Genomic DNA, 19252 nt, shown 5'->3' with positions numbered 1-19252 from the left:
TCAAAAGGTATTTAATTTGAAAATAATTATTTTTTTGAGAGACACATATTGGGTGGAAGTGTGAATCTCAGTGTATTTCAAAGACTAGAGGCCACCTGTTCATGGGAGTTCCTGTGTGATTAGTGGAAATCAAATTACCAAATTCCAGTTTCCCTTACAGCCTTCAAGTTTGTTGTACCCCAGTGTTTTTACTATGGTTAGGCACACCTTTCTCCCAGAAACCTTCAGTGTTTCTCAAGAGTTTGAGCTTACTGTCAAAGTGCAGTCAAGGTTCAAACTAATTTTGCTGCCTAGGAAGAGAGTTTATATAATTAAAGCAGCTCTAATTATACATTTGTTAAAAAAAAAATAAAGCTTCCAGCAGGGGTCAGTCTCAGAAGAGAGGTTGTTGGGAATAAATAAGTAAAAGGGAAGAAAAAGTCTAATTAAGTACTACTGAACATAATACAGATCTGTTAATCTCCTTTCAATTCCTGTTAGCTCATTAGATTCCCTTCACTTTCAATTCTGAAACACGTAGATATATTATGTTTCATTAATATAGGTGATGAGGCAGCTGGGGTGACTTCACTTAAGAACTACAAAAATGGTGCTGAATGCAAGAACAGTAATTGTGTAAAATAAATCTTGAATATTTATGAAGTAGCTTTAAGAGACAATCCAATAGTAACATTAGATTTTTATTATTTTAACTTATTAACTGTAATTTATGTCTAATTCTGCCTTACGTATGACCTAACACTTTTCCCTGTGATGTTAGTAACTGTAAGAGTTCATCTTAACTTTATTGTGACTATTTTCATAAAATTGAATTCACACAGCTAGCAGTCTATTCATCTATAAAAATGAAAGTCCCTCATAATGACTTATGTTGGCCTCTTAGTTGCAAATGCCAAAATAAGTTCTAAGGTCCAGAAACATGGTGTTCCTGCAATTGCAAACTGCTTCTCTGGAAGAACCACCCAAACAAGATGACCCTGTGGAATGGAAGCCTCAGTCAGCCTTAAATTCCAACAGTTGTTATTCTGAGGTGCCTTGGAGAAGTCAATTCCACAGCATATTTGCTCTATAATGAAACAAGGAATAGAAGATAAGGGAGTAAAGAGCTGTCTATTGACCGTTGCTGTGTTTAATAGGACACTTGCTGCAGTCACCAGGACTGAAGTTCTCTAAGCTCAAAAATAACCCACATCATAGGAAAAATAACCTAAGCTCAAAAATAACCCACATCCTACTCATGTAAAAATTTACTATCAGCCCTCCCCCCATTACTTTATAAATGGATAGATTAGTTTCTTTGACTTTTTAGTGGCTAACTATTGCACTAAAGCTGCCCATTGCTATCCCATTTGCAACGGACATACTTAATGAAACGGATAATATTCCATCAGCATGGTAAAATCACTAAATTATTCAACTCAAGCTTCCTAAAGACCATTAGCATATTGTAATTTTCAACAATATCAACATTATTTGATATCAACCCATTTATTGTGTAATGCCCTGAAATCCCTTGTACCTCTCGCTCATGCATTCCCATGCACATTCTACCCTTTCTTCTTTTATTGATGTAGTCTAAATGTTACTTAAAGATTAAAACAATGAGTTACTATAATTTTAACATTCCAATACTTATATTACTTTTTGTAATTTCATCGTTTTACACACTGATGGCCGATTCAAAGGAAGATTTAATTCCAGAGGTGATCTATCATGTTGCAAGTGTAATTTTTTCACATGCAGCAAGAATAAATCTCATCACCTTACTATCCTTCAAGGCCCTCCTAACGACAAAATGATTTACTGACTTGGCTGAACTATTTTTCTTCTAAAAATTTAGAACCATCAGAAATATTTAATGACTCGATTTAAAGTGCTGAAATAGAAGCACACTGAAAGAATATTAAAATGCTGGTATTCCCCCAAGAATGAACATTGTCAAATCAATAGGTTTTGAAGTGGAAGACATCATGTCAGTTTCAATTGTAAATTTGTAAGTAAACACTGTAAAAGGAATGTATCTTATTTCTGAAGAAGCATGAAAGCATCATGATCCTTTCGGACTGCAAGATTTAATTGCCAAAGTTGGACTGCAAAGGTTTAATTATGGAACCTCCACATTCTTTTCACTTCAATAGCTAATCACATATGAGAGGTAACCCCTCTCCTTTGGAAACTACTGGCTGTAATTTAGAGCGATGCAAAAGATAATTCTGATGTTGATTTAACTCTTACAGCACTAAAATAAGGCTTATATGCTTTGCCATACTATTTCTAATAGTGAAATGCCACTTTCCAATATATATCATGCAAAAAAATACACATAACACATCTTTAATCTCAACATGGCAGAGCAAATCATACCCAAATGTTGTATCTAAGACTCTTTGCTGGATAAAAGTTGATCCAACTACGAAATTATTAGTTAATTAATAATAAAACACCTTTAAATAGGAATTCAAAATGCACACTTAAAGTAACACTCTTGTTGGGATGATATCTTTTCTAGGCAGCATAGTTGTAGCTGACAAGTGTTAGCCTATACATGAGAAAAAAACCCACACAAAAAACAAACTCCAAAAAACTACTACCCATTTCTCTTTAAACACACCAATTTCTGCATCTGTGAAGATGGGTCATATAGGACTAAAAGATAATGTGTTTGCAAATATCTGAGAAATGTAGCAGTGTTTCTATTGCAGAACATTTCAAGCAAATACCAAAATGCATTAGAGTAAAAAAAATTTGAGCAGCAGGTAAAAGATGCAGTAGAGAAACAAATCAAATAGAAATCAAGATTTTATTTCTGTATATATTTATATATAGGTTCACATAAACAGAACCCCCAGCTAGAACTAGTGATTGTGTATAACTAAACACTTTGAAAAATTAGAAATAGTTAAATGGATCATCCCTTTTCACTAGACAAGATGAAAATACCAGCAAAGAATTCAAATTTTTATTAAACTATTTATGTGTGAAACATTTCATGCATGCACGCATTCTCCAGAACCACTATAATGCTGTGTACATTTATCTGACTTTGTGCTACTGACAACATATTTGACCAGCTCAAGGTTCAATCAGAACAAACTCCACAGATGGTAGCTTGAAAATAATAGAACAGATAGAAAAGAAAAAAAACATGCTTTAGGGCATGGGAGTTGGATAGTAAACCAGTGAGATAAAATATATCTTCTTACAGAGTTTTAGTGATCACCACTTTTGCACAACATTTTTTACTACAAAAGGGAAAAATCTTTGAACAATAATAATGACAATACTGTATCAACTGTTCAGGAATTCCAGTGGTACACTTCTCAGAAACTAGCATAAAATAGTGTTAGCATAGTTAAAGGATTGTTGACAGTGTGAAAAAGTGCGAAAAGAATTTTGGGGCATGGCTAATGACTCTAAACAGCTCATTCTGACTTTAAATGATCTGTATTTTCCTGAACATATCACTGAAGATACTTAAGTTCTTGCAGATATCCATTAGCATTTTGATGCAACAAAGTTCCTTTGGTAGCTATTTAATGCCTGTCCTGGTTACACTCTACTAGAATTTTGCTTTTTCTCAGTTGTAGAAAAAGAACTGTAGCATTATGAGCACACTCTAAATTGTCCGTGGCTGTTGAAGCTGTTGAGGCAACACAATCTCCAGCATCCTACCTAATCTTGTGGCATATGCCAGGCTTTTTTAGGAAGGAGGTCACCAGCTCAGTGCTACAGGAGCTCTGGTTATACATAGGAGCCACCAAAATCCAAATAGTTACCTTTCTACTCGAGTATGCAATTGGCTTACACTAAAAACCAAAGTAAACTGTTCCTGCATTCCAGAACCTGCTTAAACACTGCTCTTTGAATTCATATAAAATACATAAAATCTACTGTTGCTTTTATTACTGTGATAAATATGCTTTACTATTTTATTTATTTTCAAAATATTTTTGATTTGAACCCACAATTTTTATCCAAAACATTACTATTACACAGGTTCCCTATTTATGTGTCATTTGGCAACATCCTTTATTTTTGCCCACTAGTCAAGGAATTGAGATTTCCTACATTCCTTTTCACTTTTACCAGCTTATAATAGTGGCAAAGGCAAAAAGGAATTCAGTATCTTTTTGTGTAATGCAGCTCTCATTCTATGTGACATAATTTTTTTGGTCCACTGAGATGAGGAAAGAAGAGAAAAAATGTTCTAAACTGACTTTAAATTTCTTTTTCCTGTGTTTTCCTTATTTTGAAAAAATGCTAGATTTCTACTTGCAAGTCAAACTGTGACCTTTTCTCCTGTCTGTGTGTTTGTAATGTCTCATTTATAAGTGGGTTGGATTCAATTTTTACAAAAACATTCTCATTTTTTCACACCAAAAAAGGCATAATATTAAAAACCAAAACCAATAAAAAAAATCCCACAAACCATCCTAAGTCCTTCTGCTGGTTTTTTGTTTGGTTTTTTTTGTTTGTTTTTTTTTTTTGTTTTTTTTTTTTTTGTTTGTTTGTTTGTTTTTGTTTTTTTTTTTATTTGCCCACACAATTTTTTAATGCTGATTGTAACAAAAAAATTTCACAAACCTTTTTAATTCCCAGCCCTTTGCTGTACCACAACAGGGTTATTTCAATTCATTCTGGGGCCACTTGTTCATGGCAGAAAACAAAAATAACTATCCTTGCACCTTCAGTTAAGGGAAATAGTTTTTCTATCTTTGTCTAATTTGGCTTGAAGAGAAAAACTATTGGCTTCACTTCTTGAAAAAATGTATCTTGAGATCATAGGAAAATTCAAGTAGGAATGGACATCAGGCAGTTTCTAGTTCAAACTCCTGCTCAAAGCAGGCTGAGCTGTGAGACCAGGCTTGGGTGCTCGAGGCTTTGTCCAGCTGGGTCTTGAACGCTTCAGAGAACAGAGGCAGCACAGGATCTCTGAGCAACCCAATGCAACACCTGCTTGTCCTCAGAGTGAAAATGATCCTCCTTCTAGCCATTCTAAATCTCTTGCTTCAACTCACGGTCATTAATCTGAGTTCCTGCCTCTGCACCACAATTTGCCAGCACATTTTCACTGGCAGCGGTTTGGAGCCAAATTTTCATGGGTTCACTCTTGAAAAGCTTTCTTTGGTATGGTATAGTATAGTAATGTCAGATTCCTATAAAGCACCACAGCAAACCAGACAAAACCTGGATGACTTTCCTCAATCTCATTAGTTCTCTGCATGACTCTCACGTCAGTGAGGCTGTTTGCAGGAAATCCAATAAAGGCTCTGTTACATATCATGGAGTTCAGTTTCAGATTAACACACTCAGCATCTGTTGTCTACATGCAAGAAAGATATTTAAGTTTGCTGTTACTTAGACAGCTAAGGCCCAGTTCAGTTTGCCTCAGAAATACCTTGGAACATTCCTTCCTGGCTCCAGCAAGCCCATTAGGAGGCTGCAGGTCTCCTACAGGTCCCATGTCATATTTGTCTTTTCCACATGGATGTCTCAAGTACACCGCCACATTTTGAATGCTCCTAGAGGCATACAAAGGTGCCAGTGATTTGAACCTGTAGGAGATGGATATCTGAATCATTCTTTTGGCCTCACTACCATGGAAACATGTAGTATACTGATTATATGAGAATCTAGACACCTAGCAAGCATTTAGACAACATACATTTGCACTGAAGTGTCCTCATTACAAATGAAAACCCAGCCACAGCCTAAGATCATGAGAGATGACAGCAGACAATTACAGCTCATTAAATGAAATATCAGTGCTCTGTGGTATGGGTGAGAACCATGAAATGGCATCACCATATATTGGGAAGCAGCTTCTTCACATTTTGTCTCAGGGTTTCAATCATATACATGTTAATGATAGAAGTTCCACATGAAAGAGTAACAATATTCTTCTACTCCTTCCTTATTCCTGATCATTTAATCTAAGGAAATTAAAGAGCAACAACAAATGAAGGCCAAACATGGTCTATGTGGTAGAAGAGATGAGAGGTAGAAGTCAAATCCTACAAAATCTCTAATTTCTTCTTTCTGTGAATCTAACAGTGCTACGTTGCTCAGTAAAATGTCAAAAATAACATACAGAACTACCATGTACCTTTTATGAAACAGATGGTAAACTGAGTTCTCAAATATTCTGGGTTTCCATACTTTGTGGAAAACTAAAAGGGCCTTCTAGACTTCTTTCTCTTGAGAGTAGCAGAGATTTTCATCTGTTGTAGCTTTGAAATACAGTGGTAGCCCTTGACCTTAAAAAAACTCCAGATAAATTCAGTAACTTCTTTCAATGCTCTTCTTATTTTTTCCAGTAAAATTTCCATGTGGATTGAAAAAGTACACTAATAATACTGAAATCTACCCTGCAGATGTGGAAGAAGTATGAACAAGAAATCAAAATTCTAGCATTTTAAGTAAATATGATAATGTTGTCAAAATATTCCTGAGACACAGGCTGTTCATTCTGCCTTTTATTTTCTTTCACTTTCAACATTTTCTTATTGTTTTTGGTTTGGTTTTTGTTTTTTTTTTTTTTTTTTTTTTTTTTTGTTTGGTTTTTTTTTTTTTTTTTTTTGTTTTCTAGCTTTTGATTTGTACTTCCCCTAATGTTTTTCTCAACTTAGTCTGCTTTTCTCAGCGGGATTATCTTTATATCCCTGACAGATGCCTAACTCTGACCTACACAACCTTATAGCTTCCTTTCAGATCAAAGATTCAAAACACAAACACCCCAACTACACAGATATATGCAAGCTGAGGTTGAAGGATTGCTTTGATACTAGTATAGGTACAACAATGTGAAAGTATTCACATAATGCTTTGATTAAATTCCTTTAAAAGAATGTTCATGAAAATTATTCAACTGATTAAAATTTCAATGATTCATTTTAACAATATTGCAAAGTGGTTTGTATAAACTACTTTATGAGAGAATCCAAACTACCTCTGGCTACAAGTATTCTGAAGCCATCTGAATGAACTCCTAGATTATCCTATATATTGCTCTGTGAAAAATTTTGCTGTGTTCATTTCTTCTACATCGAGGCCAATATAATTAATGAAAGGTAATACTCCATTATCTTTTTGATAATTGTGGGGTCTTACAAATCTACAAGTTAGCTATAGGTGGAGAAGAATCCCATCATCTTCCTACGGAAAACGCACTTTTTCCTAAAGTAAATTTTTATCTAAAGCATAAATTAATACTAATTGTGTAGTGAACACCATGAGCAATACTGACGGATCCCTTTATTAGAGGAAGGTTTAATTTCATAAATGAATAAAGCCATTTTTCTTTTTGATATTTTGCAAAATACTTGTTTATGGCAAACTGTCACTTGTATTCATATTTAGAATGTAGAAACTACTGTGATGGTTCCTTGGAAATGCTTAAAATAGATAAGATGGATTGACTGATTGCATATTCCTTTGAATTATTGTGAAAGTACCAGATCTATCTAAATCATGCCATGAAAAAAAAAGTGGAGTTAGAAGTTATGTAACTTCAAGTTGCTATAAATTGCTTCTTGTTGAAAGCTATATAAAACATTTTCAAATCTGTCATGTTCCACCTCTTCTGCTTAAAAAAATAAATCCAAGTGAAAATGTCCAAGAAAAGTATGAATCAGGCTTATGTTGTTAAGTTGGAGCAAAAGTCTGGCATCATCAAGACTGGATACTCTTTAGCAATTAAATCAAGAATCTGGTCCATTTTATGTCCAGAATGTATTTTTTACAGTAAGACACTGTATTTTATTAGGTTAGCTAAACCAGTGTAGCTAAATAAGCAACAAAACCAGATGAGACCTACTTCTCTTCTCACAGACACACCATTGTCATTTTTTGTTTAATCCAAGTTTGATTCTTGAATACAGATTTTATCTACCTTCTTTTGCTGCTGACATTCCCACGTGCCCTCAAAACAAGTTATCTCACAAAGCAGCCAGGAAAATGCATTTTCTACTTCTCCTCCCACAGCAGCATGCAAGATGACTGTGCAGCAACAGCATCCCAGAGAACATGCTCTACAAGGTCTGATCTGACCTCCAGACTTTGCCAGAAGTCACATCATGGACCAGTCTGACCTCCCACAAAGCAGGAGGAATGCAGTACTAGGAGAGCATGGAGGAGCCAGAAACTGCTTTATTTGTAGCACTGAACAGAAGAAATGAGCACAGCAGAAGGCAGAAGATAATACAGCTCTTCAAGCTGTGGGGCAGCACCTAGAAGCTGCTTTTGCTAGTCCTGAGAGTAACCACCATAGCCAGCAGGAACTGCAAAACCCTTGACAATGAGATGAATGTCAAGCCCTTCTTTTGTCGCCTAAAATATGTATTGAATTTGAGAAAGTAACTGCTTTTCCCTCATTTGGCTATTATATATATATATATATATATATATATATATATATATATATATATATGAGGTTTTTACTGGCAGTGAAACTTCAAATCTTTTCAGAGTTTCAATGGGACCAGAGACTGAAACTACTTCAAGTGAGGCTTTGAAAGAGGGCATCCAGAAAAGACACTCTTAATTTTCAGGACAGGATACCCCTCTGCAAATAAAAACTTGCTTACTAGCAGTTCTGCCTTCCTCAATTAAACACAGTGGCTGGCAAAACAAAATAACAAGGGGTCATGGCAGAATTAGAGTTGATATGTTGAAAGTGTGTATCACTCAGCACTGAGTACCACTCCATGATTATACCCTATTTTGTACTCTGAAAAACAACAGACTCCTACAGCAACAAACACAATTATAAGACAGATACCATTTATCCCAGGAAACCTATCTACTATTTTAAAAAAACACTAGAAAAGAAAAACAACCCCTTGGTGGTGAAATTAGCTGAAATTAGCTCTGATGATGATCTATTTTTTAAATTGGAAAGAAAAAAAGGATGTTTTTGTTCAGCATGATTTATTTTTAGACTGGCAAAGACACAATGGTAAACAGAACTGGAGCTCTGTGAGCACCTTCTGAGGTTAAATTACCTTTCATGCCATTTGCACAGAAGACTGTTCTCAAGCAGCTTGAGCAGATGGTCGGGACACCATTGTCCGTTTACTTGTATCCACAAAGATAAACGATTGCTCTCTGAAATCCTGAACAATATGGCCCTTGTGATGCTTTAGGCTGCCAAGGAGAAAAAAAACCAAACAAACAAATAAATATAAATTTAGCTGAGGAGAACAAAATACTATGGATTAATGAAATTTCATTTTAAACAAGTACATATAGAATAATTTTTTTTTTATATTATAAAAGATGTTAACCTAACAGTGCTGAGTCCACTACTAAACCATGTCCCCAGGTGCCACATGTTTTTAAAATACCTCCAGGGATGGTTACTTCACAACTTCCCTGGACAGGCTGTTCCAGTATTTGACATTCCTCTCCATTAAGATACTTTCCTTGAGGCCAACCTAAGCTTTCCTTCGCACTACTTGAGGCCATTTCCTCTGGTCCCATTGCCTGTTACATGGGAGAAGAGACTGACTCCCACCTTTCTACAACCTCTTGTCAGGTACTTGTAGAGAGAGAGAGGGTCTTCTCTGAGCCTCTCTTTCTACAGACTAAACACACCCAGATCTCTCAGCTGCCTCTCACAGGTCTTGTGCTCCAGACTCTGCAGTAGCTCTGCTGCCCTTCTCTGGACACACTCCAGCACCTCAATGTCTTTCTTGTAGTGAGGGACACGAAACTGAACACAGCACTCAAGGTGCAGCCTCATCAGGGCCGAGTGCAAGGGCACAATCACTGCCCTGGTCCTGCTGGCCACACTGTTGCTGATCCAGGCCAGGATGCCATTGGCCTTCTTGGCCACCTGGGCACACACTGGCTTGTGTTTGGTTGCTGTCATCCAACACTGTCAGGTCCTTTTCCACTGGGCAGCTTTCCAACCACTCTTCCCAAGGCTGTAGCACTGCATGGGGTTGTTGTGACCCAAGTGCAGGACCCGGCACTTGGCCTTGTTGAGTCTCGTACTATTGGCCTTAGCCCAAAATATCAGTAATCTGGGACAGTTTCACTAAATGAGCACAATGTGTTCCTGAATACTTAGCAAAGTAGGAGATGCAGGTAAAAACAAATCATACACAGTAACTCTGACTGAAACAAGAATCTACCATGTCTGCACAACTGCTTCTACTGCATATAACATTTTCTGAAGCACACTGCCAAGTAACAACTCGTTCTGCCTACTGTGCCAGTGAGGTAACCAGAGATATCCAGAACCAGGTCAGAGCAGACAACTGCCAGGGCACAGTGATCCACCCAAGTACTGACTGAGAAGGTAATTTCACTTGTTTTAAAAATGCCTCAAACTTCTTTGAGAGAAGCCCTGGTTAAACATACCCAATGTGAGCATTTTGTCAACAAGCAATTTGCTGAAAAGGCACTTTTATTATTAGAATAATTTACTAGTAAGAGAGATGAATTTAAAGGATTGGAGACAACATGTACAACTATGAAGAAAATTCTAAAATCTTAGAAACCGTCTTTAGGATTTAGGAGTGAAGTGAGCAGATACTAGTCTTTGGACTTGCAATTAATAATTGCATAACCAGTCAATCTTAAAAGCTCCCAAAAGAAAAGGAATAGCAGGGTTGCTGAATATGGAAAGAATCACAAGTGAAGGGGCCTAGACATGGCCTTCAGTGCACACAGCAAAATAAGACAGAATTGGGTTTAGAAAATAACAGTGAAATTAGATAACTATGAATCACCAACCACTCAAAATTGTGAAGACATCAGGTATTGCAAAGCATTTAATTAACTAAAGTTTCATATAAAGATGTATAGTTGTTTCTGAAATAACTGCTTATTTAAATAATGACACAACAAATAAAATCCATATCCTCTACCTAATACCACACACTCCAAAGCAAAAGCAAGTAAACAGTGGATATATTTATTTCTCCCTTTCTCATTTCAGTCATCAAGTGACCTGTTTTACTCTCTTTTTGCTGTGATGCTGGCCTATCCAACGTGGCTTACAATAAATGTACCATTTAGACATTTTAGATTCTTGTCAGATTTTTAGGATTTGTTAACACTTATTGGACTAAAGAAAGAAAGGAAAAGACGGGTTGAGATAATGTCAAATAGTGACATCCAGCAACACAAAGTAATATGTTCTTATACTGAGGATTAATTATAGCTCAAAGAAGAAGAAACAATTAAGAAATAATAGAAACATGAAGAAGAATTTAATAAAAAATTAGGTTAAAAAGTTAGGAAAAGAGAAAAGTTTGGTTTTGTGTAGGCATAAAAGAGAAAGCACAAATGGGAAGAATTTTCCTCTCTGCTTTTGAAAAGGAAGGAAACCCCAAAGTGTGTTTGTTCTAAATATCAGGATCTTATGCTAATGCCATTTCCATTAAAAATAAACAAAAGTCAAGGTCTTTCTTCCCCTGAGGGAGCACTCTCTATGCTTTACTTCCACCATTTTTTTCCCAAAATTAAAGGGAAGGCCACTGTCCCACAACTATTTGCCTGTCCTCAACTTCCCCAGATATGTTTACCTATTTGCAAATAAAGTATAATGAAAGTAATGACTATGTTCATGAAAATATAATTATAGGACCACTTAGGTTGGAAAAGACCTTTAAGATCCTTGAGTCCAAGCATAAATCTAGCACTGTGCACCACTAAACCATGTCCCCAAGTGTCACGTCCATTTAATGTGAACTCTGTATCTCAGAGAACAAGCTGGAAATGCAACCAGCCATCTCCCAGTAAACCAAGGGGATATCTTCCAAAATCAGAGGACTTCACTAAGTATTGCCATTATTACAAATTGAACATTACTTTTTCCTCATAAAATAACTGATAAGTTGCAAAAATAGTACAGTATCTTTATATGAAGAGAAGTTTTGAAGTAGTCTGTGAGGAATAAGATAAAGATATCCCTAACCTCAAAAATAACATATTTTCACTGAAAAAAACACAGATTATCTTTTTTGCTGTACAGTAAAAAAAAGGAAAAAGAAAAGGAAAAAAAGACCACTGAATAATACAAAGGCAGCTGCATTGTCATCAGGTATCCTGTTTGAGTGATATCAGTTAAAAAGAATGCAACATTTTATAGGAAATATGGCAAACCAACATTATTTACAAATGTGCTATTTGAATTGCATTTTACACAACTTCTGTCCTGACTGAATTGAGGCACCCATAAATGTTTCAGCTCTGTTTAACTCTCTTCAGACATGAAATTTCCCAAAAACATATCAACAAAATGAATTTGAAACCTCTGTGAATAAGAATTCAGCAAAACAAATGAAATATCACTTTGCTTTGTTGACCTTACCATGAGCTAACAAGTGCCAAGAAGGGTAGATGGGTAAAAGCGATAAAAGCAACTCAGAGAAAAGAAAGTGCAGACATGCACAGATGGATTTTCAAGAAAGCCAGGTTGAAAACCCAGGTGCAGAAAGTTTTATAGTTAAAAAACTGGGATTTTTTTTTCCTTTTTCAGTAAAGCATTAACAATTTCCTCCACATAAATTATCTCCTACATCCTCCTGTGATCTAGGCCATAATTAATGTACAATAACAATTTTTCAGCTGCTGCAAAAACTGAGACAGATTTAGACTGTCTTTCCCTTTATACCATTGGGCATATACATCTGATTACCAAAGATAGTTTCCTTTCTGCAGGTTTAGAAATGCGAGAGGCCCCAGTGGGAAAATCAGGAAGGTGTTCCCATCTCTCCATTATGCAGTAAGTGAAACTGATCATTATTTATGGAGAGGGAATATGCTGCATATGCTCAGAAATAAGACTGAATAAAAACACAGATATACAAAACAACTTCAGTATAAACAGTTGTACAGCAGCTGATTCCAATAGGAATTTCTCAGCAGGTAACTCCTTTCATAGTGCATCTCATTTGTGGGTCAATACAAATGTAGCAGAAGAATTTAGTGAGATTTCACATATCTTCCAAGGAGCCGAGGATACAGCATGTATTATTCCATGATCACAGAAGGAAGATAACACAAAATGGAAAAGTTGTGTTTACTCTCAGTAGCATATGTGACCAGTCTGAAATACATTTCTAACAGACAGCTAGTCTAAATGAGGTGTGTTAGAGGTAAAAGAGTTCAGGAGAAAAATGTAAATCAGAAAAGCAGGTGAATGTCAGGTAAATGACAATTTGGTGCTGAGATTAGCAAAACTTGCCCATTAAATACTGCAGAAAATAGTTTATGAAGTTTTCAGCTAACATGTATCCACAGATTCAACTTCAGTTTTACAAATATATGCACTGAGAAGGAAAGACTACTTGAAACTGTATTCTTGCAGAACTATACTTATTTCTTAATTCTGAAGTCTTTCATTAGATGTAGTGCTACAAGATGTCAATCTCCACTATAACATCACAGGAAGAATAGATATCCATGTCAGTGGGAGACAAAATGAGGTCCATGATAACGTGGACTTATCACAGAATATTCCTTTAAGATCAAATAAAAAACTTCTCCCTGAGCAACAAATGTCATGGTTGTTAATAAAATACTGGCTTCTGACTTGCTGAAACTAGTACACCAAGAATTTAGACTGCTTGACACAGGATTTTATAGTGGTAAATGAAACAGGAGTTTTCAAGTATAACACATTACTAAGGATGGAAATATTTCTGACTTTAAATAAAAATTAATACCATGACATATTTGGAACAATTTTTCATGCATGTCTTTTAGATACTTGGCAGAAATCATGCCCATCTATGCAAGGTTAGAATTTCATTACCCAAGTTCCATCACCTAAGGAAACAGAAAGAGGAAAGTAATATAATATCCAAGCCCAAAGAGATTCTAGTCAAGTACATAAAGACTCTAAAGTGAATAAAATTTTGTGATATTGTCTAAGAAAGTATAAAATGCTTGATTAGCTACTATTTCCTACATCGTGCAGACACATATACTTTGTGCAGAATGGGTGCTAAAAGAGCTACCAAATCAAAATGACTATGCTTCACAAAACTTTTTACAAATATAAAGACATAAAGAAAGTAAAAAGAAATTCCTAAGATATCAGTAAATGGTGAAACCACATGCCTTTCAAGAAGTACCAGAAATGCAATTCAGTGTAAACTGCAATTTTATAAACTGTGATAAATACAAATGAGTTTCAGGATGAATTTTCTAAATGTACACCTCTCAAAGCTTTAATTGCACTGCCAAGACCTCTAAGCTTCCAATAATCTATTTCAGAATTTCTGTAATTTCTGCTCGCCCCTATTTATTTCATCAGAATAAAGATCTGTTTTCAGTACACCCACCATCCTTCCATTCTGGGAAGCAAAGTCTTCATTAAACTTACCGAACCACTGATGACAGGCTCCACTGAACACAGATCTTAGTAACTCAGTTAATATTCTGGACACCTGAAAATTTTCAGAGAGGGAAACCCTGACTTGCTGGACTTCAAAAAACTTCAGTACTGTCAATCTGGAGGTGCCTAAAGCTACACTTTACTTCATCTGCAGGTAGGAGATAGTATGAAAACAAGGTTTAGTTGGGAAAAGGCAAAGCAACTCTCTTCTACTTGGAGCATTTGCAGACCAAGTGATAGTAATCACCTCTTTGACCATCAAAGTGGCCAAACCCTGAACTGAGATATTTTGAGAGATTGTAGAACCTGCACCTTTAGAAATATTCCAAACTAAATGGGGCAAGGTCTTCAGCTACCTGATCCAACTTTTATGTCGTCCTTGTGTGCCAGATGTCCCTTTAAAACTAAACAACCATTTTGATCTCTGCAAAACTACTTTTTCCTCAGCTGAACTACAACAGCATCCAGATGGCAAGGTAGGAATTTTACTTGCCCTACTTCAGGCATTTTCGGAAAAGAGGGGAAGCTGAACCAGAGTGTTCCAAATTATCTGAATTGTTTTGCAGTAGCCATAGGAGAAGAGCACCTCAGCTTTATGATTCATAAAGACAATAGCTGCTTCAGTGCTATAAAATCCTTAATTCCCAGCTCATGCTGCTGTATTGGGTACAAAGAAGGACTGCTAGCAGGCAAAAAAACAAAAAATCACCACTGTATTTACCTGCCAGATCACAAATTCCCTTTGAGGTCCCCCATCTCACTAATGATGAGGCTGACTTGGCTTTGCATATGAGATATAGCAAAGAAACAGCCTGAGGTGATACTGAAGTGGAAAACAGAGCAAATTAAACTGGTTGTCTTCCTGTTTTACAACCAGCTGCAATTACCTTACTAGGTAGTTGCCGTCCAAAGAAAACTGTGAACCACACAAACAGGAATAATTTCATTGGCATGCACAGAGTGAACCTTTCCCCAGGTGTAATTTAAGGAGTCCTTAAAATATGCAATTCTATCCATTGCTTTGAGCCCTCAATCACTTCCTACTGTAGTTCTGGTTTTCCTCTACATGAAATCCTGCAGTTAAATCTACTTTCAGGATGACTGCCCTGATTAATAACTCTATAATGTCTGAAATCTCTGTGGGATAAGACATTTCTTTGTTCAAAAGTGATCCTTTTCCTCTGAACGCTGGCAATTTCAGTGCCGAGGGAATGAATCACCACTGTTTGATGCTGCCATTCCCACTGCTAGGATGTGTGGTCATGTGAAGTCATTCTGAGTCATAATTTCTTACTCTACTCAGTCAGCTGGGCATAGCTGAAAAACAAATCTGCTTGGCAAAAGTGGTCAGTATTTTGATTTCCAGTTCATATACTGGATTAAAAGCAAAAATCTCTTGTGTTTTCACACATCAGTGACAGAGTTACACTTCCCAGTGGAGAGCAAATATTCTGTGGTCTGACTTGTGTATCACAAATAATCATTTAGCTCACTGCAGAAATCTGAGAATGAGGCAGATCTCCAGGTGGCAACTCTACTGATGGGCAATTATGGGTGTCACTGCTTTTTGAAAGGTCATTTTGTCTGGATGTAGAAGAGGATCATTTTAGAAAACATATCTCCACAGAACAGGCTAATATTTACATGCCTACTTCTATCAGAAAAAAAAAAAGTATCTTTCAATAAAGGATTTAAAGATAAATAAACAAATTTATTAAACACATATTACAAGAATTCTGTGGAACAAAACATTATTAAATTTATGCTGATTACAGAGGGGCAGAATTGTATAGAAAAATCCACCAAGGAAGAAAGGCTGAAGCCTGCATTATCTTATCAGCTCAGTGGAGACTATTTCACCTGAATTTAAATGACTTGAGTAAGATTATGTAGTGAGTCAGCTCAGAGCCCAGAATAGAACCAAGAATTGTGGCTCATGATCTCTGTCTTTAACCATTAATTTTCACTTTCACACTGAAAAAAATGGATATTACTATTTTATTAAGTCCCCCAATTTATTTATATCATAACAATGCACTGAACAATATCAGAAGAAAACCACAGACTGAGATATAAGCCTGACGTCCAGTCTGAACTGTGGGTTGCTATGAAATGGGTAGAAAAGGAGCAATACTTGTGTAAAACATGGATGGACCTACAATCTCTACCACTGAATCCTCTACCTTTGCTTGTGTAGTGTTTTGTTGTAACTGAAATATGTATGTCTCACTTTCAAAACAGAAAACTTTCAGAGGTCTCCAAGCACACAACAAAAGAGATAATAAGTTAGATATGTATTTGTTGCTATAAAGGTTCATTTTATCATAAATATACATTTTAAACTTTCTGGTTTGATCTTTAAAATCTCATGAGTGCATATTACTGTCTAGGATACAGCGCTGTTAACTGTCTCCCAACACCAAATGAGTCACTTTGGTCCAAGGATAGTAGTAAATGGATGCCATGAAAAGCTCTATTTATATGGTGCTTTACAGTACAATTTAATGAAGCTTTCCAATACTTAAATAAAGAATGTATGTTCTGATAATAAGTTGCTAAAGTTAGCATCTAGTAAGGAAGTGGATTAAGTCTTTATTGCTAACAGAAGTCTCTCTTTTGATTAAATACAGATTCTTATATGAAATATGCATTCTGAAGAACATTCTTTGTTTTTTTTTTTTTTTTCCCTTCTTCCTTTCACACATTGTCTTTTTCTTTCCCTCATTCTGAGATTTTACACCTTCTTCATCCTGCAAATGTGAAGGATCTATTTTGGAGTCTGTCAGGATAGTAACAAGTTTCCAAGTGCTGGAAAACCAACTTAGCATGGACTGCATGTGCTCCATTCTAAAACCAGTATTGACTGACTCCACTCCTCTTCTGGTGCTGCATATTACCAATTTCCCCCCATTATTTTTCACATCTCAAATTCAAATGCATATTTGAATGCATTTTAAACTATCAGTAGTTTAAGAAGAACAGACAAGCCATTGGAAAAGCCAATATTGAGCAAATACTTTGCAACCTGTTTCAGGTGAGCAAAAACCTACATCTTCTCAAAGAGAGGAAGTGATCAAGCATTTTGTTAAATCTGCATCTATATCTGCACTGTGAGGTGAACTGGGATGAGCTGGCTGCATTTCCCTTTTTCACAGGATTCATTTCACTCTGTGATCTCAGTCACTCCCCCTCCCAACAGACAGTGGGGTGCAGCCAAAATGCTTTCACTCCCACTCTCTCCAGTTGCTCATGGCAGATAATAGCACGTAAAGAGTCATTATTCCCTTCCCCACAGCAAGAGTCAGGGGCTGATCACTGCTGAGTTAAGGAAGAGCAATGACCTTCCCCAGTCAGCCAAAAGGCAGGTGAGATGCTCCTCTACATTGAATTTTACAACCTGAAAATGTTGCTCCCAACAGTTTCTCACAGGGTAAACATCTAAAATTTTTAGCTAATGTTCGAATATTTTTTAAAATGTCACATACAGAGTTATATAAATATATGATTCTGTGTTTCCTTGTCACCTTCAAAAGCTCCTTAGTAGAAAACCCTCTGAGGCCCATAGACCACGACTTTAAAAATCATCAATTAAAGCTGTTTCAACACCTGAAGTAAGGAAGAACACAAAAGAGGGAGCTGAGAAAGCAACAGGGAAGTGTGATTATACAGAATATGCAGGTTTTGCATATTGTCAACTTGCAGGCCCAAGGTGAAATTCTCCTGAAAGATAGAGATAGACAAGAATTACAAGTGAATCAGCAAATTATGGCCATCTGATGGAATTTTAAGGTTTCAAAGCTATAGATTTCTTTCCTAATAGTGAGAGAAGGGGGACATACGTGGTGTCATATGCCCTTGCAGAACCTTTCTAACAACTTCGCTTGGTAGAAAGAGTGATTTAATTGCTTCACATATTTTCTTGGAAATCATCTTTATTGCTGTGTTTTTTTTTATTACAAACACCTTAGATTGAGTTGAAATATTCTTTTGATATTCTCTGCACCAATAGGTATAATAAAACATTGCTTTTAGAAAGTTGATAAAGGTGAGGGAGGCAATAAACCAGTTAAGAAGCTCTGGCACAGAAAAACAAAACAGCTTGACTAAATCAAGATCATATTTGGAATGAACTTCTGGAATATGCTTTCTCTGTAAAATAAGACTTTTTTCCATTAGCATATAAAGTACTAGTATGTATAAAGTACTATATAAATATATATACAGTACTAGTATAGATATATGTAGTTATATAGATACTCTATAAAGTACTAGTATAGATATATGCATGGATGAGGCAATCTGTAAAACTGTAGTCTTCTTTTTGTATACTGCTTAATGATCTGCATACCACTAGAAACTCAAAAAAGATGGCCAAAGAGCCATTATTCTCTTCTATAACTCATAAATTTGGTGCTGTCTTATGATCAATGAGAAGGTTTAAAATTAACCAAAGGAACAAAATTTGCAGAGATTGTACATGTCAGTCAAGGAACTCATAAGATATTAAAGAAGCCAAGACTATAAAAAATTAAAAATTAGATGGAAAAATTCACAGAAAGTAAACAACCTACCAGAGGCTGTAGGCAAAGCCACTTGAAAGGCATAATCAGCCAAAAGCCAATTTGAAATGCAGTGTAATTATCACTAACAGTATAACACCAGGTAACACTGATATCCCCATGCAATACTGAGAACTATTTTGCTTGGAACCCTTTAGCATTTCTTAGAGAATTTGTTTCCTTGGTGGAAAGAGTTGAGGGTGTTGAAACAAGAGCTTAAAATGGAACACAAGTTTGGAATTTCAAAACTTTGTCAAATGGGTTGTTTGCACCTAGCTAAAAATTTCATTAATCTTGTGGACAGTAAGGCACTACTGAAAAAAGTCCCACAATCTGAGGC

At 36.0% G+C, this 19252-nt stretch overlaps 1 protein-coding gene across 3 annotated transcripts in view; it reads right to left on the bottom strand.

Annotated features, from left to right (window-relative positions):
• Window positions 1-19252, bottom strand: part of DLGAP1 (DLG associated protein 1) — a 399684-nt gene that overhangs the window by 308817 nt on the left and 71615 nt on the right. For 2 of the 3 annotated variants that reach the window (XM_053949747.1, XM_053949760.1), the window contains exons 2-3: window positions 9003-9144; window positions 5399-5555 (exon numbers count right to left, since the gene is read on the bottom strand). The gene's annotated coding sequence lies outside the window, so the exon portion shown is untranslated. The remainder of the gene's footprint in view (window positions 1-5398; window positions 5556-9002; window positions 9145-19252) is intronic. The other variant, XM_053949753.1, reaches the window with a different exon arrangement.

The sequence above is a fragment of the Vidua chalybeata genome, chromosome 1 (genome assembly GCF_026979565.1).
Source record: "Vidua chalybeata isolate OUT-0048 chromosome 1, bVidCha1 merged haplotype, whole genome shotgun sequence".
Classification (NCBI taxonomy): domain Eukaryota; kingdom Metazoa; phylum Chordata; class Aves; order Passeriformes; family Viduidae; genus Vidua; species Vidua chalybeata.
Note: the sequence above shows the minus strand (reverse complement) of the source record. Positions and strands in the feature narration are given on the sequence as shown.